General features: G+C 54.9%; 1 protein-coding gene across 2 annotated transcripts in view; it reads left to right on the top strand.

Moving 5' to 3' along the window:
- Window positions 1-2,919: 2,919 nt before the first annotated feature.
- LOC149449072 (uncharacterized) overlaps window positions 2,920-26,911 on the top strand; it is a 35,333-nt gene continuing 11,341 nt past the window's right edge. The window contains exon 1 of one of the 2 annotated variants that reach the window (XM_089693843.1): window positions 2,920-3,347. The gene's annotated coding sequence lies outside the window, so the exon portion shown is untranslated. Of the gene's footprint in view, window positions 3,348-25,487; window positions 25,921-26,911 lie in introns of those variants that run through there. The other variant, XM_089693844.1, reaches the window with a different exon arrangement.

The following is a 26,911-nucleotide window of genomic DNA, read 5'->3' as shown; positions in this document are numbered from 1 at the left end:
AGGAGGGCCCCCCAATCCATAGCAGATCCATTAGGTGTGGTCAAAAGGTTAGAAGGGCCCCCCAATCCGAAGCAGACCCGTTAGGTGTGGTAGGAAGGTTAGGAGGGACCCCCAAATCCATAGCAGACCCATTAGGTGTGGTAGGAAGGTTACGAGGGACCCCCCTAATCCATAGCAGACCAATTAGGTGTGGAAGGAAGGTTAGGAGGACCCCACCAATCCATAGCAGACCCATTAGGTGCGGTAGGAAGGTTAGGAGGGCCCCCCAATCCATAGCAGACCCGTTAGGTGCGGTAGGAAGGTTAGGAGGGCCCCCCAATCCATAGCAGACCCATTAGGTGTGGTAGGAAGGTTAGGAGGGACCCCCCAATCCATAGCAGACCCATTAGGTGTGGTAGGAAGGTTAGGGGGACTCCCAATCCATAGCAGACCAATTAGGTGTGGAAGGAAGGTTAGGAGGGACCCCCCAATCCATAGCAGACCCATTAGGTGTGGTAGGAAGGTTAGGGGGACCCCCAATCCATAGCAGACCCATTAGGTGCAGTAGGAAGGTTAGGAGGGCCCCTCAATCCATAGCAGATCCATTAGGTGTGGTAGGAAGGTTAGGAGGGCCCCCAATCCATAGCAGACCCATTAGGTGTGGTAGGAAGGTTAGGAGGGACCCCCCAATCCATAACAGACCTATTAGGTGTGGTAGGAAGGTTAGGAGGGACCCCCCCAATCCATAACAGACCCATTAGGTGTGGTAGGAAGGTTAGGAGAGCCTCCCAATCCATAGCAGACTTTTTAAGAAGCCAGGACCCTTTAGGCCTGTTGGGACTTTTAATGGAAACCCCACCCCTAAATAATGGGGGGGAGCGAGGGGTCCCCCCAAATTCTTACCAGACCCTTGATCTGAACACAGACCTGACAGACCAGGAAAGGGGGGAGGGGAGGACTGAGCACCCACCCTCCCTGTGGCAACGTACCCTCAGCATTGGGATGGTGTCCCCAAACCGATGAGGGCAAGGACCTCTTCCCCACAACCCTGGCCTGGTGGTTGTGGGGTATGCTGTGGGGGGGCTCATTAGTATCAGGGTACCCCTTTAAATAAGGGGGCACCCTGATGCTGCCCCCCCTTGTGAATGAGTAAGGGGTGAAAAATAAAGATGCCGGACTTTGAACAATTCCTTTATTGAACAAAAATCACAACAACAGTTTATGACGAATCCTTTATTAATAATAAAAAAGACAAACAATGTTTCCATCGTTGTAATCCATCGTCAGACGACGCCCACTGACCCGCCCAGCACTCGCTGCAATGCGACAACAGGTCTGACATTTGGTGGTCAGATGTCAAGAAATAGGCGTGGCTAGCGGTGACGTGGGCTTTGTCCGCTGTGGTGGAAGGAGAAGTATGATCCGGGGTGACAGAGGAGGAGGTGGATGAGGATGGCTGACTTCTCCCCTCCCCCACCTCTTCTGCATGTTCTGGCTCAATAACACGGCCAGCAGAGGAAACAAAGGCCAGGCGTGCCCTGCCTGCACCATGTCCACCACCACCACTTGTCACAGTGGGTACACAGGCTGCCCGCCCTCTCTGAGCTGCCTGGGAGACCCCGCCTCTCCTTTCCGACATGATGGCGACTTTTTGGGGGATTTTTATGACTTTTTATCTCAGAGTGTGGGATGGGAATTTGGTGCTCGGGTGCAATACGCCTGCGCTTGGTGCGCTATAAACCCTTTTATTATTGTTCGGGGGAACAGCAATTATGGGGAATTTATTTTATTGCTGCTGTAAAACAATGAAGAAAACCCCAAAAACCCGACTGGTGACACCGAAGGAGGAGCCGCAATTCTGGGGAAATGTTTGTAGAAAAGATAATAGAGCGAGCGCTAAATGCCGTATATGAAATTAAAATGATATATATTCAAATGAATGAAAAGCAGCCGGCACTCGGGGTATAGGTCACAGTCCCAGAATCACAATTGCTACAATATTAGTGTAGCAATAAAAAATGCATGTCATAAATTCCATAAACGCTTGTGTGAGTAAAGTGCTGAAAGTGCAATATTAATAGAACTAGTTCAAGATGACATAAAATGCAATAAAAGAAGTTCATCAATGGGCACACCCCTGAGGAGGTGTTATTACACGAAACGCGTTGGGTGGAGCCCTATTGCTGACCTCTAGCTGCCGCTACTGGTGAGCGGCGGCCATTTTGGTACTTTATTCATTTATGTATTTATTTTAGTACTCCACATGGATACGTTTTTATGTTACTTCCTATTATTACCTTACATAAAATACTACACTATAAGCACCTTTGTGGCTCCTGTGGCTGAGCTCATTCCCCCCAGGACCACCAGGCACCCACCCTGACGGATGGACGGATGACCCCGTAGCTGTCAGCATACCGCTGCACCCCCACATGTGCCATGTATTCTAATCAATGCACATTATAATTGATGGTCTGGTGAGTGTACGTCCGTCCCGGGGGGGGATTTCCTTTTACAAGCTTTTACACCGTTACTCTTCCCGGATAACGTCACGGCCAATCATAGGCATCTCTTCAGCTGATATCTTTGCACAAGAGACGTTTTACATTCACAAATGCTCTGATGAACTTCTTTTATTGCATTTTATGTCATCTTGAACTAGTTCTATTAATATTGCACTTTCAGCACTTTACTCACATATGCGTTTAAGTCACATGCGTTTATGGAATTTATGACGTGCATGTTTTAGCTCTGCACTCATATTTAGAAACTGAAGAAATGTTGTATCTATCAGCTGGTGAATGTTCTGCACGGCTCTGGATCCGGGAACTTTGTGCAGCTGTTGTTCTGTTTGTCCTCCTCTGCCATGGACAGCTGCTACCCCCCCTCCTGAATTTACCACCCCCCACCTGACACATTTCATTCCAGCCTGAGAAATCACCGAGACCCCATTCTCCTAGTCTGATACCACCGTACACACCATGAGAATATCGGAGGAATGAGCGTTCGGTTTCTGCATGCTGGTCTCATATGGGAAATGAAGAGATCACTCAGCCAATGGAAATTCCCGGAAGACAGAACCCAACTTGGGAAGCGGTGTCATGTGTTGTATTTCCGGATGGAAACTCGGCTGATTAACCCAGAGTCAGAAGTCAGAAGAGAGGAGGTACCCAACCAGAGAGGAGGAATCCAACCAGAGCAGAGGAACCCGACCAGAGAGGAGGAACCCGACCAGAAGAGAGGAACCCGACCAGAGAGGAGGAACCCGACCAGAGAGGAGGAACCCGACCAGAGGAGAGGAACCCGACCAGAGGAGAGTTATCAGCGGAGCTCCACTTCCACCTCCAGAACAGAACACCATCAGCCAGGTATTAATTTCCCAATTCACCCCACTAACCCCCATCCACCCCTCTGTCCCCCCACTGCCTCCCATCAACCCCCCTGTCCCTCCACTGCCTCCCATCAACCCCTCTGTCCCCCACTTCCCCCTGTCCTCCCCTCTGTCCCCCCACAGCCCCATCCACCCCTTTGTAACCCCATCCTGCCCTCTGTTCCCCCACTATCCCCCTGTGCACCCATTTGTCCCCCACTGCCCCCCTGTACACCCCATTGTCCACCTCTCTGCTCCCTGTCCTCATCTCTGTCCTCCCTGTCCTCCCATTATTATTATTATTATTATACAGTATTTATAAAGCTCCAATAGTTCACTCAGCGCTGTACATTACAGAGGGGGTGTCAGGGCTCCCAGGTATGACCAGAGATGTGTGACTGACGCAGGGAAACGCAGACTTCAGATATGTGATTAACAATGTAATTTATTAACACTAACAATACAAACATAAACGCAGTGCAATACTAAACATAATACAGTGCAAACAAACCCAACCAACCACCCACAGATAACAGTACATACAAGCAAGCGTCGTCAGGCAGGCCGGGTCAATATCAATTGGGCAGGTAGGTACAGGGGGAGCAAGCGGAGAATGGTCGGGGTCACAGGCCAGGTTCAGCAGGTAGCAAGCAGCGTAGTACAGAGGGTCAGGCAGAGGGATGGTCAGGGTCACAAGCCAGGGATCAGAACAGGTAGCAAAGGAACAGAAACAGGATGCAGGACAGATACAGGGCCCAGGACAAACACACACCAAGGCAGAGTCTGTGGGTCTGGCCATCCCTTAAATACCCCAGCATAATCAGTTACAGGTGTTAGCTGACTGCAAAGTTGAGTCTCTGATTGCTGGGAGCACCCGCTGGCCAGCCCTGGTACTGCAGATCAAAAGGCAGGTGAGTCCCACCATTGCTGGCCAGTCCATTCCTGACAGTACCCCCCCCTCAAGGAGCGGCCTCAGGACGCTTCAAACAGTCCTAGCTGGGAAAAATGTTCCACCGCCCGGGTCTGGTAACTGGCAGGATATCAAAGACTGGCACACCTGGCAGGACTCCGGGCAGAGGCACATCGGGCTGGACTCCGGGCAGAGGCACACCGGGCTGGACTCCGGGCAGAGGCACACCGGGCTGGACTCCGGGCAGAGGCACACCGGGCTGGACTCCGGGCAGAGGCACACCGGGCTGGACTCCGGGCAGAGGCACATCGGATTACCAGGCGAAGCAGCAGGCAGCGGGTCACCGGGCGGAGCAGCAGGCACCGGGCCCCCGGGCGGAGCAGCAGGCACCGGGCCCCCGGGCGGAGCAGCAGGCACCGGGCCCCCGGGCGGGGCGACCGGCATCGGGCCCCCAGGCGGGGCGGCGGGCGCCGGGCCCCCAGGCGGGGCGGCGGGCGCCTGGCCCCCAGGCGGGGCGACAGGCATCGGGCCCCCAGGCGGGGCGACAGGCATCGGGCCCCCAGGCGGGGCGACAGGCATCGGGCCCCCAGGCGGGGCGACAGGCATCGGGCCCCCAGGCGGGGCGGCGGGTGCTGGGCCCCCAGGCGGGGCGACAGGCATCGGGCCCCCAGGCGGGGCGACAGGCATCGGGCCCCCAGGCGGGGTGACAGGCATCGGGCCCCCAGGCGGGGCGACAGGCATCGGGCCCCCAGGCGGGGCGGCGGGCGCCGGACCCCCAGGTGGAGCGACAGGTCTCGGGCCCTCAGGCGGAGCGGCGGGCGCCGGACCCCCAGGTGGAGCGACAGGTCTCCGGCCCCCAGGCGGAGCGACAGGTCTCGGGCCCTCAGGCGGAGCGGCGGGCGCCGGACCCCCAGATGGAGCGACAGGTCTCGGGCCCTCAGGCGGAGCGGCGGGCGCCGGACCCCCAGGTGGAGCGACAGGTCTCGGGCCCTCAGGCGGAGCGGCGGGCGCCGGACCCCCAGGTGGAGCGACAGGTCTCGGGCCCCCAGGCGGAGCGACAGGTCTCGGGCCCTCAGGCGGAGCGGCGGGCGCCGGACCCCCAGGTGGAGCGACAGGTCTCGGGCCCTCAGGCGGAGCGGCGGGCGCCGAGTCACCAGGCACGACAGTGGGCTCCGAGTCAACTGGCATGACCGCTGGCACTGGGTCAGACATTGGATCGTCTGGCTGGACAGCGGGCATCGGGTCACCAGGCATCAGGTCATTTGGCTCGACCGCGGGCACCGCGTCATCTGGCAAGGCAGTGGGCTCCGAGTCAACTGGTATGACCGCGGGCACTGGGTCAGACATTGGATCGTCTGACTGGACAGCGGGCATCGGGTCACCAGGCATCAAGTCATTTGGCTCGACAGCGAGCACCACGTCATCTGGCAAGGCAGTGGGCTCCGAGTCAACTGGCATGACCGCGGGCACTGGGGCAGACATTGAATCGTCTGACTGGACAGCGGGCATCGGGTCACCAGGCATCAGGTCATTTGGCTCAACAGCGGGCACCGCGTCATCTGGCAAGGCAGTGGGCTCCGAGTCAACAGGCACGACAGTGGGCACCGGGTCATCAGATACCGGATTGTCTGGCTCAACAGCGGGCATCGGGTCACCAGGTATGACAGCGGGCACTGGGTCACCAGGCATCAGGTCATTTGGCTTGCCAGCGGGCACCGCGTCATCTGGCAAGGCAGTGGGCACCGGGTCACCAGGCATTGGATCGTCTGGCTCGACAGCGGGCATCGGGTCACCAGGTATGACAGCGGGCACTGGGTCACCAGGCATCAGGTCATTTGGCTCGCCAGCGGGCACCGCGTCATCTGGCAAGGCAGTGGGCACCGAGTCACCAGGTACGACAGCGGGCTCTGAGTCAATTGGCACGACAGCGGGCACCGGATCAGGTACCGGATCATCTGGATCAACAGCGGGCATCGAGTCAACTGGCCTAATAGGATCGTCAGGCTGGATCAGTTCATCATGCTGGGTAGAGGCATCAGGCTGAATGCCGGCGTCCGGCCGAGTAGAGGCTTCAGGCTGAGTAGAGGCTTCAGGCCGAGTAGAGGCATCAGGCCGAGTAGAGGCTTCAGGCCGAGTAGAGGCATCAGGCCGAGTAGAGGCTTCAGGCCGAGTAGAGGCATCAGGCTGAGTACAGGCTTCAGGCTGAACCACGGAAGGCAGGTTCACCGGTTTGGATACTGGCAGGATGGTATTGGTTGGAAAGAATTTTCGCTTTTTTCTGGTTTTAACTACTGGAGCACTGCAAGTAAACGCAGGTCTGCAAACGAATGGAGCAGCTGGAGACAGAGAAGAACTGGAGGATGGAACAGGAGAGGGAGCAGTTGCTACAGAGGGCTTCTTTACAGGGTTAAAGGCAGGATAGGTGCAGCGAGTGGGAACAGGGTACTGACATGCGGTAGATAGCCAAGTATACTGGGCTGTAACTGGAGGAGCTGGTGGGAATACAGGAGTAGAGTTAGAAGCAGGACTGGGTCTTTGTAAGCTGACTAAGGCTGGGTGCAACAAGTCTGTCCATGTCTGCAGTAGGGGTTGAACAAAGCTGAGCTTACACAAAGCCTGTCTGACCAATGACTGCACTGCGTTTATACAATCTCTTAGTATCTGTGGTGAACATGCAGAATAACGCTGCAGAAAGTAACCCACATCATCCTCTAATAACCACACCAGGGACTCTACCTGGTCTGCACTAAATGGTGGCAAAAATTCATCCCTGCATTCGGGGGAACCAGATGAAACCAACTCAGCACAAACCTCAATCAAAGGCTGCACCTCAGAGAACTCTGTGCCCTGATCTACTAGAACATGAGCGAGCCGTATACATTCTAGCAATTCATCCCGGGGATACTCCTTCAGAGTTTGATAAGCATACTCCCTGTCATCAAACACTAGCAGATATAAATACACAACCTCATCCAGATCCATCCTTCCCATCAACAAGCCAAGATGGCTTCCCTGTGCAGCCACTTCTGGTCAGGATTGGCCTTGGTGTAATGTCAGGGCTCCCAGGTATGACCAGAGGTGTGTGACTGAAGCAGGGAAACGCAGACTTCAGATATGGGATAAACAATGTAATTTATTAACACTAACAATACAACCATAAACGCAGTGCAATACTAAACATAATACAGTGCAAACAAACCAAACCAACCACCCACAGATAACAGTACATACAAGCAAGCGTCGTCAGGCAGGCCGGGTCAATATCAATTGGGCAGGTAGGTACAGGGGGAGCAAGCGGAGAATGGTCGGGGTCACAGGCCAGGTTCAGCAGGTAGCAAGCAGCGTAGTACAGAGGGTCAGGCAGAGGGATGGTCCGGGTCACAGGCCAGGTTCAGCAGGTAGCAAGCAGCGTAGTACAGAGGGTCAGGCAGAGGGATGGTCAGGGTCACAAGCCAGGGATCAGAACAGGTAGCAAAGGACCAGAAACAGGATGCAGGACAGATACAGGGCCCAGGACAAACACACACCAAGGCAGAGTCTGTGGGTCTGGCCATCCCTTAAATACCCCAGCATAATCAGTTACAGGTGTTAGCTGACTGCAAAGTTGAGTCTCTGATTGCTGGGAGCACCCGCTGGCCAGCCCTGGTACTGCAGATCAAAAGGCAGCTGAGTCCCACCATTGCTGGCCAGTCCATTCCTGACAGGGGGACAGAACATGTGACAGAACAATACCAATACAATACAAAACATGAGGGGATCGAGGGCCCTGCTCTTTCCAGCTTACAATCTAGGAGGGAGGGGATGGTGGCACAGGGGGAGATAGCTGTAGGGGATGGAGTGGTAGGAAGAGTGGAGGAGGTCGGCAAGTTAGCAGGGGGTGGGGTAGGCTTCCCTGAAGAGATGGGTTTTCAGGGTGCGCCTAAAGGAGAGGAGAGTAGGTGATAATCTGATGGGTTGGGGCAGGGAGTTCCAGAGGATGGGTGACACCCTGGAGAAGTCCTGGAGGCGGGCATGGGAGGAGGAGACCAGGGAACTAAAGAGAAGGAGGTCTTGTGAGGAGCGGAGTGTGCGTGTTGGGCGGTACTTGGATATTAGGTCAGTGATGTAGTTCGGGGCAGTATGGTGGACAGCTTTGTACGTCAGTGTTAGGATTTTGAATTTGATCCGTTGCGCAATCGGAAGCCAGTGGAGGGATTGGCAGAGGGGGGTGGAGGACACTGAATGGAGGCCAGTGGAGGGATTGGCAGAGGGGGGTGGAGGACACTGAGTGGAGGCCAGTGGAGGGATTGGCAGAGGGGGGTGGAGGACACTGAATGGAGGCCAGTGGAGGGATTGGCAGAGGGGGGTGGCGGAGATGGAGCGGTTGGTAAGGTGGATGAGTCTGGCAGCCGTATTCAGGATGGACTGAAGCGGGGATAGCCAGCGGCGAGGCAGGCCAGTGAGGAGGGAGTTGCAGTAGTCGAGTCGTGATATGATGAGGGAGTGGATGAGCTGTTTAGTGGTTTCTGGGGTTAGGAACATGCGGATTTTGGCGATGTTGCGGAGGTGGAGTCTGCATGAGTTTGTTAAAGATTGGACTTGGGGCTGGAAGGATAGGTTGGAGTCCAAAATGACACCAAGTACTCTGGCCTGCAGGGCGGGTTTGATGGTAGTATTGTTCGATGTGATAGAGAAGTCAATGGGGGGTGGTGTCCGGGCTGGGGGGAAGACAAGAAACTCGGTTTTGGAGAGGTTCAGTTTAAGGAAGTGGAGCGACATCCAGTCTGATATGTCGCTCAACAGGTGTGTGATTCGGGCGGAGACCGAGGGGGTGAGGTGGGGGGTTGGGAGATAGATTTGTGTGTCGTCGGCATAGAGGTGGTAGTTGAAGCCGTGAGAGTGTATGAGTTGGCCAAGGGAGGAGGTGTAGATGGAGAAGAAAAGGGGCCCGAGGACAGAGCCTTGAGGGACCCCAACAGAGAGGGGGAGCGAGAGGGAGGTGGTAGCATTATAGGTAACGCTGAAAGAGCGTTGTGACAGGTAGGATGAGAGCCAGGAGAGAGCAGAATCTCTGAGGCCGAGGGAGTGTAGTTTTTTGAGGAGGAGGGGGTGGTCGACTGTGTCGAAGGCCGCAGAGAGGTCAAGGAGTAGGAGCACTGAATAGTGGCCATTAGCTTTAGCGGTTAGCAGGTCGTTGGAGAGTTTGAGTAAGGCAGTTTCCCATCTGTTCCCCCACTGCTCCATGTCCACCCCTCTGTCCCCTCACTGTCCCCCTGTCCACCCCTCTGTCCCCTCACTGTCCCCACAGCCCTCCATGCACCCCTCTGTCCCCCTAATGCCCCCATCCACTCCACTGTCCCCCCATTGCCCCCATCTACCCACCCATTGCCACCCTGTACCCTCACTACCACCTGTCCACCCCTCTGTTCCTCCACTGCCTCCCTGTCCTCTCCTCTGTCCTCCCCTGTCCACCCCTCTATCCACCTACTGCCCTCTGTCCCCACCTCTGCCCTCCCACTACCCCCTGTCCACCTGTCTTTCCCCCCACTGCTCCTCATCCACCCCTCTATCCCTCTACTATCCCCCTGTCCACCCCTCTGTTCTCCCACCTCCCCCCCCTCTGTCCCCAACTGTCCCCCTGTCCACCACTCTGTCCCCCCACAGCCCCCCTGTCCTCCAACTGCCCATGTCCATCTATCTGTCCCCCACTGCCCCCCTGTCCACCCCTCTATCCCTCCACTATCCCCCTGTCCATTCATCATTCCCCCACTGTCCCCCTGCCCCTCCCTCTGTCCTCAAGTCCACCACTCTGTCCCCCATCTGCCCCATTCATCTATCTGTCCCCCCACTGTCCCCCTGTCCACTGCTTTGTCCCCCCACTGTCCCCCCATCCACCCCTTTGTTCCCAAACTGCCCCTGTCCACCTCTCTGACCCCCCACTGCCCCACTGTCCACCCAACTGTCCCCTCACTGCCCCTACTGCCCTCCATACACCCTTCTGTCCCCCAACTGCCCTCTGTTTTCCCCTCACTGCCCTCCATCCACCCCTCTGTCCCCTTACTGCCTTCCTGTCCACCTCTCTGTCTCCCCACTTCCTCTCCACCCCTCTGGCTCCCCATTGCTCCCCTGTCCCACCACTACCCCCGTCCACTCCTCTATCACTCCAATGTCCCCCAGTCCCCCCCTCTGTCCCCCACTATCCCTCTGTCTCCCCCCACTGCCCCCCTGTCCCCCTCTTCCACCACTTTGTCACCCCACTGCCCCTCATCCACCACTCTGTCCCCCCACTGCTCCCCTGTCCCCCATCTATCCCCAACTGTCCCCCTGTCCACCGCTCTGTCCCTCCACTGTCCCCCCATCCACCCCTCTGTCCCCCCACTGCCCCTTGTCCTCCCTACTGTCCCCCTTCCCCCTGTCCTCCCTACTGTCCCCCACACTGCCACAAGTTCTCCCTACTGTCCCCCACACTGCCCCCTGTCCTCCTTACTGTCCCCCACACTGCCCCCTGTCCTCCCTACTGTCCCCCACACTGCCCCCTGTCCTCCCTACAGTCCCCCACACTGCCCCCTGTCTTCCCTACTGTCCCCCACACTGCCCCCTGTCCTCCCTACTGTCCCCCACACTGCCCCCTGTCCTCCCTACTGTCCCCCACACTGCCTCCTGTCCTCCCTACTGTCCCCCACATTGCCCCCTGTCCTCCTTACTGTCCCCCCACACTGCCCCCTGTCCTCCCTACTGTCCCCCACACTGCCCCCTGTCCTCCCTACTGTCCCCCACACTGCCCCCTGTCCTCCCTACTGTCCCCCACACTGCCCCCTGTCTTCCCTACTGTCCCCCACACTGCCTCCTGTCCTCCCTACTGTCCCCCACACTGCCCCCTGTCCTCCTTACTGTCCCCCACACTGCCCCCTGTCCTCCCTACTGTCCCCCACACTGCCCCCTGTCCTCCCTACTGTCCCCCACACTGCCCCCTGTCCTCCCTACTGTCCCCCACACTGCCCCCTGTCCTCCCTACTGTCCCCCACACTGCCTCCTGTCCTCCCTACTGTCCCCCACATTGCCCCCTGTCCTCCCTACTGTCCCCCACACTGCCTCCTGTCCTCCTTACTGTCCCCCACACTGCCCCCTGTCCTCCCTACTGTCCCCCACACTGCCCCCTGTCCTCCCTACTGTCCCCCACAATGCCCTCTGTCCTCCCTACTGTCCCCCACAATGCCCTCTGTCCTCCCTACTGTCCCCCACAATCCCCCTGTCCTCCCTACTGTCCCCCACAATGCCTCCTGTCCTCCCTACTGTCCCCCACAATCCCCCTATCCTCCCTACTGTCCCCCACAATGCCCCCTTTCCTCCTTACTGTCCCTACAATGCCTCCTGTCCTCCCTACTGTCCCCCACACTGCCACAAGTTCTCCCTACTGTCCCCCGCACTGCCTCCTGTCCTCCTTACTGTCCCCCGCACTGCCCCCTGTCCTGCCTACTGTCCCCCACAATTCCCCCTGTCCTCCCTACTGTCCCCCACACTGCCCCCTGTCCTCCCTACTGTCCCCCGCCTCCCTACTGTCCCCCACACTGCCACATGTCCTCCCTACTGTCCCCCGCACTGCCCCCTGTCCTCCCTACTGTCCCCCACACTGCCCCCTGTCCTCCCTACTGTCCCCCACACTGCCCCCTGTCCTCCCTACTGTCCCCCACACTGCCCCCTGTCCTCCCTACTGTCCCCCACACTGCCCCCTGTCCTCCCTACTGTCCCCCACACTGCCCCCTGTCCTCCCTACTGTCCCCCACAATGCCCCTTCTCCTCCCTACTGTCCCCCACACTGCCCCCTGTCCTCCCTACTGTCCCCCACACTTCCCCTTGTCCTCCCTACTGTCTCCCACACTGCCCCCTTTCCTCCCTACTGTCCCCCACACTGCCACAAGTTCTCCCTACTGTCCCCCACACTGCCCCCTGTCCTCCCTACTGTCCCCCACAATGCCCCCTGTTCTCCTTACTGCCCCCCACACTACCCCCTGTCCTCCCTACTGTCCCCAAACTGTCCCCTGTTCTCCCTACTGTCCCCCACACTGCCCCTTTTCCTCCCTACTTTCCCCCACAATGCCCTCTGTCCTCCCTACTGTTCCCACAATGCCCTCTGTCTTCTCTACTGTCCCCCACAATGCCTCCTGTCCTCCTACTGTCCACACACTTCCCACTGTCCTCCTTACTTCCCCCCACAATGCCCCCTTTCCTCCCTACTGTCCCCCACAATGCCCCATGTCCTCCCTACTGTCCCCACACTGCCCGCTGTCCTCCCCACTGTCTCCTGAACTTCCTCCTGTCCTCCCTGCTTTCCCCCCCACCACCCCCTGTCCTCCCTACTGTCCCCCACACTGCCCCCTGTCCTCCCTACTGTCCCACACACTGCCCTCTGTCCTCCCTACTGTCTCCCACACTGCCTCCTGTCCTCCCTACTGTCCCCCACACTGCCCCCTGTCCTCCCTACTGTCTCCCACACTTCCCCTTGTCCTCTCTACTGTCCACCACACTGCCCCCTGTCCTCCCTACTGTCTCCCACACTGCCCCCTGTCCTCCCTACTGTCTCCCACACTGCCCCCTGTCCTCCCTTCTGTCCCCCACACTGCCCCCTGTCCTCCCTACTGTCTCCCACACTGCCCCCTGTCCTCCCTTCTGTCCCCCACACTGCCCCCTGTCCTCCCTACTGTCCCCCACACTGCCACAAGTTCTCCCTACTGTCCCCCACACTTCCCCTTGTCCTCCCTACTGTCCCCCACACTGCCACAAGTTCTCCCTACTGTCCCCCACACTGCCCCCTGTCCTCTCTACTGTCCCCCACAATGCCCCCTGTCCTCCATACTGTCCCCACAATGCCCCTTGTCCTCCCTACTGTCCCCCACACTGCCCCCTGTCCTCCCTACTGTCCCCCACAATGCCCTCTGTTCTCACTACTGTCCCCCACACTTCAACATGTTCTCCCTACTGTCCCCCACAATGCCCTCTGTCCTCCCTACTGTCCCCCACAATGCCACCTGTCCTCCCTACTGTCCTCACACTGCCCCCTGTCCTCCCTACTGCCCCCTGTCCTCCCCACTGTCCCACACTGCCCCCTATCCTCCCCACTTTCTCCCACAATGCCCTCTGTCCTCCCTACTGTTCCCACAATGCCCTCTGTCTTCTCTACTGTCCCTCACACTGCCCCCTGTCCTCCTACTGTCCCTCACACTGCCCCCTGTCCTCCTACTGTCCCCACACTGCCCCCTGTCCTCCTACTGTCCCCACACTGCCCACTGTCCTCCCTACTGTCCCCCACAATGCCCCCTGTTCTCCTTACTGCCCCCCACACTACCCCCTGTCCTCCCTACTGTCCCCAAACTGTCCCCTGTTCTCCCTACTGTCCCCCACAATGCCCCTTGTCCTCCCTACTGTCCCCCACACTGCCCCCTGTCCTCCCTACTGTCCCCCACAATGCCCTCTGTTCTCACTACTGTCCCCCACACTTCAACATGTTCTCCCTACTGTCCCCCACAATGCCCTCTGTCCTCCCTACTGTCCCCCACAATGCCACCTGTCCTCCCTACTGTCCCCACACTGCCCCCTGTCCTCCCTACTGCCCCCTGTCCTCCCCACTGTCCCACACTGCCCCCTTGTCCTCCCCACTTTCTCCCACAATGCCCTCTGTCCTCCCTACTGTTCCCACAATGCCCTCTGTCTTCTCTACTGTCCCTCACACTGCCCCCTGTCCTCCTACTGTCCCCACACTGCCCCCTGTCCTCCTACTGTCCCCACACTGCCCCCTGTCCTCCCTACTGTCCCCACACTGCCCACTGTCCTCCCTACTGTCCCCCACAATGCCCCCTGTTCTCCTTACTGCCCCCCACACTTCCCCCTGTCCTCCCTACTGTCCCCAAACTGTCCCCTGTCCTCCCTACTTTCCCCCACAATGCCCTCTGTCCTCCCTACTGTTCCCACAATGCCCTCTGTCTTCTCTACTGTCGCCCACAATGCCCCCTGTCCTCCTACTGTCCACACACTTCCCACTGTCCTCCTTACTTCCCCCCACAATGCCCCCTGTCCTCCCTACTGTCCCCAAACTGTCCCCTGTTCTCCCTACTGTTCCCCACACTGCCCCCTTTCCTCCCTACTGTCCCCCACAATGCCCCATGTCCTCCCTACTGTCCCCACACTGCCCCCTGTCCTCCCCACTGTCTCCTGAACTTCCCCCTGTCCTCCCTGCTGTCCCCCCCACCACCCCCTGTCCTCCCTACTGTCCCCCACACTGCCCCCTGTCCTCCCTACTGTCCCCCAAACTGCCCCCTGTCCTCCCTACTGTCCCCCACACTTCCCTCTGTCCTCCCTACTGTCCCCCACACTGCCCCTTCTCCTCCCTACTGCCCCCCCCCCCCCCACTGCCCCATCCTCTCTACTGTCCTCTGCTCTGCCGTCTGTCCTTCCTACTGTATGTGGATGGTGGGCTTATCGGAATCTAAATGCCCCCCCATGTGAATGAGTATGGGGTACATGGTACTGCTACCCATTCACAAAAAATAAGTGTAGTGTAAAAATGACAGGAGACGTTCTGTGACAATTTCTTTATTAAAAATAACAATTTAAAAAAAAATGTCCCCCGAATAGATCCAACGTCAATCACGATGCCCGCCTCCATCGCTACCTGGACAAAGGAAAAACTTGTGACTCCGGCTCCCGCCGTCTGACAGCTGCCCCCTCCATGACAGTTCTTATATGTAGTCATGACATCACATCTCTCCGCCTACAAGGCCTTGCTGGACGCACAGCAAAAAGACACAAAAGATGCCCCTGGAAACGGTTTGGGAATGTCTCGGCTTATCCGTGTGTCTATGGGGCAATTGTTAGTGTTCAGATCAGCATTTTATACCAGATATTTATTTCCCCCCAATAAAATGATATATTTTCTGAAAGCAGAGACCCCGGAGATTAAATGGTGGCAGTTTACATTTGTTATGTGGCAAACTATTTGTGCTGCTGTTTATCAAATGCATATTTTCAGGGAAAGAAATCCATTGAAATGAATGTTAGTGTGCGCAAACTCCGTATAATGCCCATTCATTGGTGAGATAGAAATGATGACGTTGCATCGAGTAAACAGATACCAAACATGTCCAGACTCCAAACTGTGTGCACCTATGACATGGCAAAGAACTATGGGGGCTGAAATCTGCCATAGGGGGCGCTCTCCAATCCTTTACAGGTCATCAGGTTTATATAACGTGTAGTAACCTGTGAATGATGGCCCTCGACTTATTCCTCTCACTCAGACGTGATGGGCCGTGCAATGGCGGCTTACATACGTTTGTGTGCTCATTTACTTTTGTTTGTATGTGCGGGGGAGGGGGGGGTAACTATATACCAAGAGAGCTAACAAGTCCTCTATGCAATAGTATCAAGCAGGTGACAAGACCTCTTCATGAAGACCTTGGGGGTCTATTAGACCCTCAGTGTCTCCCCTGCCCTCCACTGCTACTAACCCAAGACCTCTTCATGAAGACCTCAGGAGTCTATTAGACCCCCAATGTCTCCCCTGCCCCCCCCCCTGCTACTAACCCAACTACAGCAGTCGGGAATGACGGCTCTGAACCTGGAAGTGACAGAATGTTTGTCATTTTGGGGTTCATTCATCACAGATGAGATCGGGGGATCAGATCCTCTCCAAGCTCCTCCTGCTTAGTAAGATGAAGTGGTTTACCGATGTTCCTCCGTCCTGGACATCCTGGAGGAAACACGGCAGGCACCAGCAGGGGGGAGGGGCGGCACATTCTCCGTACTGTAAAAGTGATTGGCTGCTTCTACAGCTGCCCGGATCAATTTTACATGACCGCTGGCTGAAAAAAAAAATACAAACCTCATTTCTGTTTTAACCCCTTGAATACCAGAAGGATAAGAAATGTACCTTAGTAGACGAGGGGTCGGGTAATGAGGTGAAGCTCTCCTGACTTCCATCATCCAATCATGTGGAAGCAAAATTGCATTTTTCTTTGCAAATGATTGGATATTCTTTGCAAAGTCAAATTTCACCGCATACACTAAGCTTTGGGGGAAAGTTCTTTCAAAAGTGCAAAGTGAACAGTCTAGTTGTATTTAGTAAATCTGTGGCAGAACCGTTCCTCCTGGGCTTCCTCGTGCAGAGCGATGCGTCTCAGCCAATGGTCCCCTTTTCTGGAAAGTCTTCCAGTGCTCTGCCAAGGCGGGTATTAGAGCTCAAAGATGATCCTTCCCCGATATCCCAAACCACGAGTCGGAACTTCATGTCGGGTGAATGAATGAATCTTTATTGAACACAGCTCAGTAAAATTCTACAGCACAACAGCAATCAGCGCAGCATGAAATCTAGAGAAGTGAAAGACTACACGTTCACATTCCCCTAAACAGCACACACAGTCCTCCACCCACTCCAATGGAAACACCCTGGACCTCGTTTTCTCCCACCTCTGCACCCCCCACAACTTCACTAACACCCCCTTCCCCCTCTCTGACCACCACCTCCTCACATTCTCCATCTCCCCCTCCCTCAACTCCCCCCCCCCCCTGAAGCGTCTAACCATCATCCGCAACCTCCGCAATCTGAACCCGACCCATCTGCACCCAGCAGCTGACCGTCTGTACGACAGTATCCTCCCTCTGTCATGCCCTGACCTGGCCACTACTGCATACAACGACTCACTGTCAGCTGCCCTAGACTCCCTGGCACCACACGTAGCATTAGACCCCGACCCCTTCAACCCTGGCAGAACGACCACACGAAATGCCTCAAACGACGCAGACGCGCGCTGGAGCGCTTATGGCGCAAAACCAGATCCCCTTGCGCGTTCTCCCTCTATAAAGCCGCCTACCTCTCCTACACCACCTCCCTCCATGCTGCCAAGCAAGCCTATTTCATAACCCTTATCAACACCCTCTCCTCCTGTCCTCGCCGGCTCTTCTCCACTTTCAAATCCCTGCTCTCCCCCCCCCCACCTCCACCCAGCACCTCACTCACCGCCCACGAGATTGCCAAACACTTCCAAAACAAGATTGACGCAATCCGTAAGGACATTGTCAACTCACAATCCACCTCTCCACCCAGCCTCCCGCCCTCCTCCAACCCCTCAACCCTCCCCTCCCCCGACCTCAAAGCCACACTACCCCCACTATACCTAATGCCCCACACACCATCACCTCCCCAACACTCCGCTCCTTCAGCCCAACTACCCCTGAGGAGGTCTCTAAGGTTCTTCACTGAAGCCCGCATCACTACCTTCCCCCTGGACCCTATCCCCTCACAGCTCCTCCAGTCACCCCCCCCCCCCTCCATCATTCGCTCCCTCACCCACATCTTCAATCTCTCCCTCTCCACCGGCACCTTCCCCTCCCTTCTAAAGCATGCACACATCACCCCCATACTCAAAAAACCCTCCCTTGACCCCACTAACCTTAACAACCTTAGACCCATCTCCATGCTGCCTTTCACTTCCAAGCTCCTTGAGCACCTGGCCTACAATCACCTAAGGTTCCACCTCACTGATAACCACCTCCTTGACCCCCTACAGTCTGGCTTCTGTCCCCTACACTCCACCGAAACCGCCCTACTTAAAATCACCAATGACCTGCTAACTGCCAAAGCCAATGGCCACTATTCTATCCTCCTGCTCCTCGACCTCTCTGCGGCCTTCAACACTGTTGACCACCCTCTCCTCCTTGCCAAACTGCACTCCCTTGGCATCAGGGACGCTGCTCTCTCCTGGTTCTCCTCCTACCTTTCCCAACGCTCCTTCAGCATCACCTACAACACTGCCACCTCCCCCTCTCTCCCCCTCTCTGTCGGGGTCCCCCAAGGCTCTGTCCTCGGGCCCCTCCTCTTCTCCATCTATACCTCCTCCCTTGGCAAACTTATTCACTCCCACGGCTTCAATTACCACCTCTATGCCGACGACACCCAAATCTACCTCTCTACCCCCCACCTCACCCCCTCACTCTCTGCCCGCATCGCCCACCTCCTAAATGACATATCAGACTGGATGTTGCTCCATTTCCTCAAACTTAACCTATCCAAAACCGAGCTCCTGGTCTTCCCCGCACCCCGTGCCCCCCCCCCCATCCTCTCCATCACTACTAACAATGCCACCATCTCTCCCACCCCACACGCCAAAGTCCTGGGTGTCACCCTGGACTCCCACCTTTCCTTCCTACCCCACATCCAACTGCTATCTAGATCTTGCAGGCTCCACCTCCCCAAAATCTCCAAGATACGTACATTCCTCACCCCAGACACCACCAAACAACTCGTCCACTCCCTCATCATCTCACACCTGGACTACTGCAACTCCCTTCTCACTGGCCTACCCAAACAAACGCTATCCCCACTCCAGTCTATCCTAAACTCAGCGGCTAAACTCATCCACCTCACCAACCGCTCCACATCTGCCTCCCCCCTCTGCCAATCCCTTCACTGGCTCCCGATTGCCCAACGCATCAAATTCAAACTGCTAACTCTGACCTACAAAGCCATTCACAACGCCGCCCCAAACTACATAACCAACCTGATACCCAAATACTACCCTACCTGTGCCCTTCGCTCCTCACAGGACCTCCTACTCTCTAGCTCCCTGGTCTCCTCCTCTCACGCCTGATTGCAGGACTTCTCTAGGACTTCCCCCATCATCTGGAACTCCCTACCCCAATCCATCAGACTGTCACCTACCCTCTTCACCTTCAGGCACACCCTGAAAACCCTCCTCTTCAGGGAAGCCTATCCCAACCTCACCTAACACCTGACCTCACCCAACAACTAACCTCCTCCACTCCTCCCAACACTCCATCCCCCACAGCCATCTCCTCCTGTACCACCTTCCCCTCCCTCCTAGATTGTAAGCTCGAAAGAGCAGGGCCCTCAAACCCCTCGTGTATTGTATTGTTACTGTCTTGTCTCATGTTCTGTCCCCCTTGCTACTGTACAGCGCTGAGCATACCCTTTGGCGATATATAAATACTGAATAATAATAAACAGTGTAGAATGCCTGTCTACATAACAGCTGCTAAACATATACAACTTTACAAAGGGGACAACGGGGAGAGCACTTACCAAGGGGATAAAACAGGAACAGAAAGGGCAAAATGTGATCACAAAGGGAGGGTTCATCACAAGGCTCCCCCATTGCGTAACACCCGCCGGACCCGGTGAGACCTTCAAATGGGTCCGCTTGGGGCTGGTCGGTTCAGAGGGTTACTTCTCTAACTTGGCTTGCTGGGACAACCCATCCGCATTGGCGTTTTTGCTTCCCTGGTCGGCACTGGATGGTAACATTATAGGGTTGGAGGGCCAAGCTCCACCGCAGCAGATGACCATTGTCCCCGACGACCCAGTTTAGCCATAGCAGGGGGTTGTGATCGGTGAGTACGGTGAAGGAGCGCCCGCACATGTAGGGCTACAATTAATTGAGGGCCCATACTAAGGCAAGACACTCTTTCTCCACAGCAGCGTAGGCCACCTCCCGGGGTAACAACTTTCTACTTAGGTAGGCCACTGGATGGTCGTTCCCATCGTCCCCGATTTGGCTCAGAACCGCGCCCAATCCAAAGGCCAAGGCATTTGTGTGAACACAAAACCGTTTGGAAGGGTCAGGAGCAGCCAAAACGGGAGTATGGATTAGATCATGTTTGAGCTATTGGAAAGCCGTTTCACACTCTGGGGACCACACAACCTGTCGGGGCAGATTTTTCCGGGTCAGATCCATTAGGGGTTCTGCAGGCTGGGACTGGGAGAGATCAGATTCCGGGACTGGCAGAGGGAAGTCATATAATCGCAGCACTGATTACTGACACCACTCATGTCATGTAAGTGGCATTCTACTCCACTGACACCAATGTAAAGGACATACTACTCCACTGACACCAATGTAAGAGACATCCTACTCCACTGACACCAATGTAAGGGACATACTACTCCACTGACACCAATGTAAGGGACATACTACTCCACTGACAAAAATGTAAGGGACATACTACTCCAATGACACCAATGTAAGGACATACTACTCCACTGACACCAATGTAAGGTACATACTACTACACCAATGTAGTGACATACTACTCCTCTGACACCAATGTAAGGTACATACTACTACACCAATGTAGTGACATACTACTCCTCTGACACCAATGTAAGGGACATACTACTCCACTGACACCAATGTAAGGGACATACTACTCCACTGATACCAATGTAAGGGACATACTACTCCTCTGACACCAATGTAAGGGACATACTACTCCACTGACACCAATGTAAGGGACATACTACTCCACTGATACCAATGTAAGGGACATACTACTTCACTGACACCAATATAAGGGACATACTACTCCACTGACACCAATGTAATGGACATACTACTCCTCCGTGGGTGTCCCCAGTGTGCTGTCCCCCTTTCCTCGTGTCCCGGGTATTATATACAGTATATACACAGTGTGTCTGTATAGCCTGTAGTGTCCCGTCTTGTCTATTCTTAGTCTCTATCCATCTGGTGGTGGGGGGAGGGGGGCCTCTCTAATGGGGAATCTTCTTGGCTGTCATGACCTCCCATGTGAAGGAATCGCCATGTCTGGGTGTGGAATGTAATGGGATCTTCCAGAGAAAACCTTCAGACTCCCCTCCATCTCTCTCCATTGGTGGGGAAACTTTTCCCTCTGAAAGAGTAAAGAAGACATGAGAAGGAAGAGAACGTCTCCACTTCCCGTCACTCAAAGCCAAAGGACTCATCCCAGCCATTCCTGGAGAGAAGGAGGACTAGAGGAATCCAGGAGGAGAACTGTTGAGGGTCTATACAGAGTACCCCTCATATGGTTCAGGAGGGGGCCGCATGCCTGGCACTCCCTTCCCTGGCCAGCTTGGCTGCATGCTTGGCACTCCCTTCCCTGGCCAGCTTGGCTGCATGCTCGGATTGGGGGTCCTCTATGGATTTTCTACAGGGTCCTCACACTATGTTTTATATATTTGTGTGATTAACCCCCTAATATCCACACCAGATTCAAAGTGTCTTTCATACATTTTTGGGGGGCTCTTTCATAGAGCAGATGCCATGGAAGGGGTGTGACCCCGGACACAGTGGTGTAGACATGACTCGTCATTACTGGGGTCACTCATACATAAGGTGTGGAGTGACAGGATGCAGGGGAACTACAAGAATCAGAAAACCCCCTGATTATTTCTCTGTCAACCCTACAACACCCTGTACTCCCCACTGTCCCCCACACTGCTCCCTTTCCTCCCTACTGTCCCCCACACTACCCCCTGTTCTCCTTACTGTCCCCCACACTACCCCCTGTTCTTCCTACTGTCCCCCACACTGCCCCCTGTCCTCCCTACTGTCCCCACACTGCCCCCTGTCCTCTCTACTGTCCCACACACTGCCCCCTGTCCTCCCTACTGTCCCACACACTGCCCCCCTGTCCTCCCTACTGTCCCCCACAATGCCCCCGTCCTCCCTACTGTCCCCCACAATGCCCCCTGTCCTCCCTACTGTCCCCCACACTACCCCCTGTCCTCCCTACTGTCCCCCACAATGCCCCCTGTCCTCCCTACTGTCCCCCACACTACCCCGTCCTCCCTACTGTCCCCCACAATGCCCCCTGTCCTCTGTACTGTCTGTACGGGGGGCTTATCGGAATCTGGAAGCCCCCCCATGTGAATGAGTATGGGGTACATGGTACTGCTACTCATTCACACAAAATTAAACTGTAGTGTAATAATGACAGGAGACGTTCTGTGACAAGTCCTTTATTAAAAATAAAAATGTAAAAAATGTCCCCCGAATAGATCCAACGTCACTCACGATGCCCGCCGCCATCGGTACCCCAAAAAAGGAAAAAAACTTGTGACTCCAGCTCCCGCCGTCTGACAGCTGCCCCCTCCATGACAGTTCTTATATGCAGTGATGACATCACATGGGGGCGGGGGTTTACCCCACCTCTTGTGACATCATGACGTGCTGCAATTGGTCAAAGCATTGCACCTGACCTGTGATCCACTCAGATTGAACAATAAATGCAGATTTTACCGGGTGTAAAAAATTGGTCAAAAGTGGTTAAAGTATCTCTCCGCCTACAAGGCCTTGCTGGACACACAGCAAAAAGACACAAAAGATGCCCCTGGAAACGGTTTGGGAATGTCTCGGCTTATCCGTGTGTCTATGGGGCAATTGTTAGTGTTCAGATCAGCATTTTATACCAGATATTTATTTCCCCCCAAACAATGATATATTTTCTGAAAGCAGAGACCCCGGAGATTAAATGGTGGCAGTTTACATTTGTTATGTGGCAAACTATTTGTGCGGCTTTTTATCAAATGCATATTTTCAGGGAAAGAAATCCATTGAAATGAATGTTAGTGTGCGCAAACTCCGTATAATGTCCATTCATTGGTGAGATAGAAATGATGACGTTGCATCGAGTAAACAGATACCAAACATGTCCAGACTACAAACTGTGCGCACCTATGACATGGCAAAGAACTATGGGGGCTGAAATCTGCCATAGGGGGCGCTCTCCAATCCTTTACAGGTCATCAGGTTTATATAACGTGTAGTAACCTGTGAATGATGGCCCTCGACTTATTCCTCTCACTCAGACGTGATGGGCCGTGCAATGGCTGCTTACATACGCTTGTGTGCTCATTTACATTTGTTTGTATGTGCGGGGGAGGGGGGGTAACTATATACCAAGAGAGCTAACATGTCCTCTATGCAATAGCATCAAACAGGTGACCAGACCTCTTCATGAAGACCTCGGGGGTCTATTAGACCCCCAATGTCTCCCCTGCCCTCCACTGCTACTAATCCAAGACCTCCTCATGAAGACCTCAGGGGTCTATTAGACCCCCAATGTCTCCCCTGCCCTCCACTGCTACTAATCCAAGACCTCTACTTGAAGACCTCAGGGGTCTATTAGACCCCCAATGTCTCCCCTGCCCTCCACTGCTACTAACCCAAGACCTCGTCATGAAGACCTCAGGGATCTATTAGACCCCCAATGTCTCCACTGCCCTCCATTGCTACTAACCCAAGACCTCTACATGAAGACCTCAGGGATCTATTAGACCCCCTGTGGCTCCCCTGCCCTCCACTGCTACTAACCCAAGACCTCTTCATAAAGACCTCAGGGATCTATTAGACCCCCAATGTCTCCCCTGCCCTCCACTGCTACTAACCCAAGACCTCTTCATGAAGACCTCAGGGATCTATTAGACCCCCAGTGTCTCCCCTGCCCTCCACTGCTACTAACCTAAGACCTCTACATGAAGACCTCAGAGGTCTATTAGACCCCCAATGTCTCCCCTGCCCTCCACTGCTACTAATCCAAGACCTCTACATGAAGACCTCAGGGATCTATTAGACCCCCAATGTCTCCCCTGCCCTCCCCTGCTACTAAGCCAAGACCTCTTCATGAAGACCTCAGGGATCTATTAGACCCCCAATGTCTCCCCTGCCCTCCACTGCTACTAATCCAAGACCTCTACATGAAGACCTCAGGGATCTATTAGACCCCCAGTGTCTCCCCTGCCCTCCACTGCTACTAACCCAAGACCTCGTCATGAAGACCTCAGGAGTCTATTAGACCCCCAATGTCTCCCCTTCCCTCCACTGCTACTAATCCAAGACCTCTACATGAAGACCTCAGGGATCTTTTAGACCCCCAATGTCTCCCCTGCCCTCCCCTGCTACTAAGCCAAGACCTCTTCATGAAGACCTCAGGGATCTATTAGACCCCCAATGTCTCCCCTGCCCTCCACTGCTACTAACCCAAGACCTCTTCATGAAGACCTCAGGGATCTATTAGACCCCCAGTGTCTCCCCTGCCCTCCACTGCTACTAACCCAAGACCTCGTCATGAAGACCTCAGGAGTCTATTAGACCCCCAATGTCTCCCCTTTCCTCCACTGCTACTAATCCAAGACCTCTACATGAAGACCTCAGGGATCTTTTAGACCCCCAATGTCTCCCCTGCCCTCCCCTGCTACTAAGCCAAGACCTCTTCATGAAGACCTCAGGGATCTATTAGACCCCCAATGTCTCCCCTGCCCTCCACTGCTACTAACCCAAGACCTCTTCATGAAGACCTCAGGGATCTATTAGACCCCCAGTGTCTCCCCTGCCCTCCACTGCTACTAACCCAAGACCTCTTCATGAAGACCTCAGGGATCTATTAGACCCCCAGTGTCTCCCCTGCCCTCCACTGCTACTAATCCAAGCCCTCTTCATGAAGACCTCAGGGATCTTTTAGACCCCCAATGTCTCCCCTGCCCTCCCCTGCTACTAAGCCAAGACCTCTTCATGAAGACCTCAGGGATCTATTAGACCCCCAATGTCTCCCCTGCCCTCCACTGCTACTAATCCAAGCCCTCTTCATGAAGACCTCAGGGATCTTTTAGACCCCCAATGTCTCCCCTGCCCTCCCCTGCTACTAAGCCAAGACCTCTTCATGAAGACCTCAGGGATCTATTAGACCCCCAATGTCTCCTCTGCCCTCCACTGCTACTAATCCAAGACCTCTACATGAAGACCTCAGGGATCTATTAGACCCCCAGTGTCTCCCCTGCCCTCCACTGCTACTAACCCAAGACCTCATCATGAAGACCTCAGGGGTCTATTAGACCCCCAATGTCTCCCCTGCCCTCCACTGCTACTAACCCAAGACCTCATCATGAAGTCCTCAGGAGTCTATTAGACCCCCAATGTCTCCCCTGCCCTCCTCTGCTACTAACCCAACTACAGCAGTCGGGAATGATGGCTCTGAACCTGGAAGTGACAGAATGTTTGTCATTTCGGGGTTCATTCATCACAGATGAGATCGGGGGATCAGATCCTCTCCAAGCTCCTCCTGCTTAGTAAGATGAAGTGGTTTACCGATGTTCCTCCGTCCTGGACATCCTGGAGGAAACACGGCAGGCACCAGCAGGGGGGAGGGGTGGCACATTCTCTGTACTGTAAAGTGATTGGCTGCTTCTACAGCTGCCCGTATCAATTTTACATGACCGCTGGCTGAAATAATAATACAAACCTCCTTTGTGTTTAACCCCTTGAATACCAGAAGGATAAGAAATGTACCTTAGTAGACGAGGGGTCGGGTAATGAGGTGAAGCTCTCCTGACTTCCATCATCCAATCATGTGGAAGCAAAATTGCATTTTTTTACATTTTCTTTGCATGTGATTGGATATTCTTTGTAAAGTCAAATTTCACCGCATTCACTAAGCTCCGGGGGAAAGTTCTGTGAAAAGTGTAAAGTGAACAGCCTAGTTGTATTTAGTAAATCCCCCCTCTGTCTGTACACTGAACTGTCCGGAATGCAGGTCTGGGGCCAATAATGATGCAGACAGCTGACATACATGACATGGATCCTAATACCCCTCCCCCTCCTCTCCCACCCTACTTAATATAGACCAGCAGACTAGAATATCCTCCTGCGCCCCCCTGCACGCTGACACAGGATGGGGGATGGTGTGGGACAAGGCAGAGGGGGGGCATGTTCTCATGGAAGATGACTGAATGAGATTTTGAGCTTCACCCTTGTCTTTACTGGTATATGGAAGATCACTTGGTGGTGGTAATGGAGCTGAACCCGGCAATGAAGCAGATCTACAGTACAGCTACCATTACTGGTCCCTCAATGGTCCCAAGGTCAGTGCAGATCTCCATAATGTTCCTCTCTGCCCCCCACCAACTTCCTTCTAACCCCCTCAACAGAGCTACGACCTTCTTTTAGTTTTGTGTTAATTAGACCTCAGCAGGCAGTTGTCACCGACAATCTGTCCAAGAGTTCCCTTTATTGTCCCAGCACCTCAATGCATCCTTTGACCCCCCCACCCTAGTAAAACACTCCCAGCAAACAGCTAACCCTTTGATCACCCCTCATGTTAACCCCTTCCTGCCCAGTGTCATTAGCACAGTGTCAGTGCTTTTTTTTTAGCACTGATCACTGTATTGGTGTCACTGGGAATGTCAGTGACACCAAGTCAGTTTCCCCCAGTGTCAGAACTCCCATGCCAAAATTTAAAAAAAGTGTGGGGGCCCCACACAATCCATACCAGACCCTTATCCTAGCATGCAGCCCGGCAGGTCAGGAAAGGGGAGGGGAACGAGCGAGTGCCCCCCCCCCGTACCATATCAGGCCACATGCCCTCAACATGGGGGGGGTACTTTGGGGCGGGGGGGGGCTCCCATCATCTGAAACAGAGCCTTTTTTAAAAATAATTTTACCGGTGCTGCAGCGGCAGTGGCGGTGATGGCGGACATCGTGATTGGTGTTGGATCTACTGCGGGGGACATTCTTTTAGTTTTTCCTTTAATAGAGGACTTGTCACAGACCCTGTCCTGTCTTTTTTCACACTACACTTTTTGTTTTTATGTGAATGTGTAGCGGTACCATGTACCCCATACTCCTTCACATGGGGGGGGGGGGGGCGGGATCTTGGGTCTCCCTTGTTAAAGGGGCCTTCCAGATTATGATAAGCCCCCTGCCTGCAGACCCCCAAAACCACTGGCCAGGGTTGTAGAGAAGGGGCCCTTGTCCCCATCAACATGGGGACAAGGTGCTTTGGGGAGGAGCCCCCCTTCCCCAAAGCACCCCCCCATGTTGAGGGCATGTGACCTGGTATGGTTCAGGAGCGGG

The sequence above is a fragment of the Staurois parvus genome, unplaced genomic scaffold (genome assembly GCF_062004578.1).
Source record: "Staurois parvus isolate SC_StPar_1 unplaced genomic scaffold, SC_StPar_1.0 ptg000637l, whole genome shotgun sequence".
Classification (NCBI taxonomy): Eukaryota; Metazoa; Chordata; class Amphibia; order Anura; family Ranidae; genus Staurois; species Staurois parvus.
The sequence above is the reverse complement of the archived record's forward strand: the minus strand, read 5'-3'. Positions and strand labels throughout refer to the sequence as shown.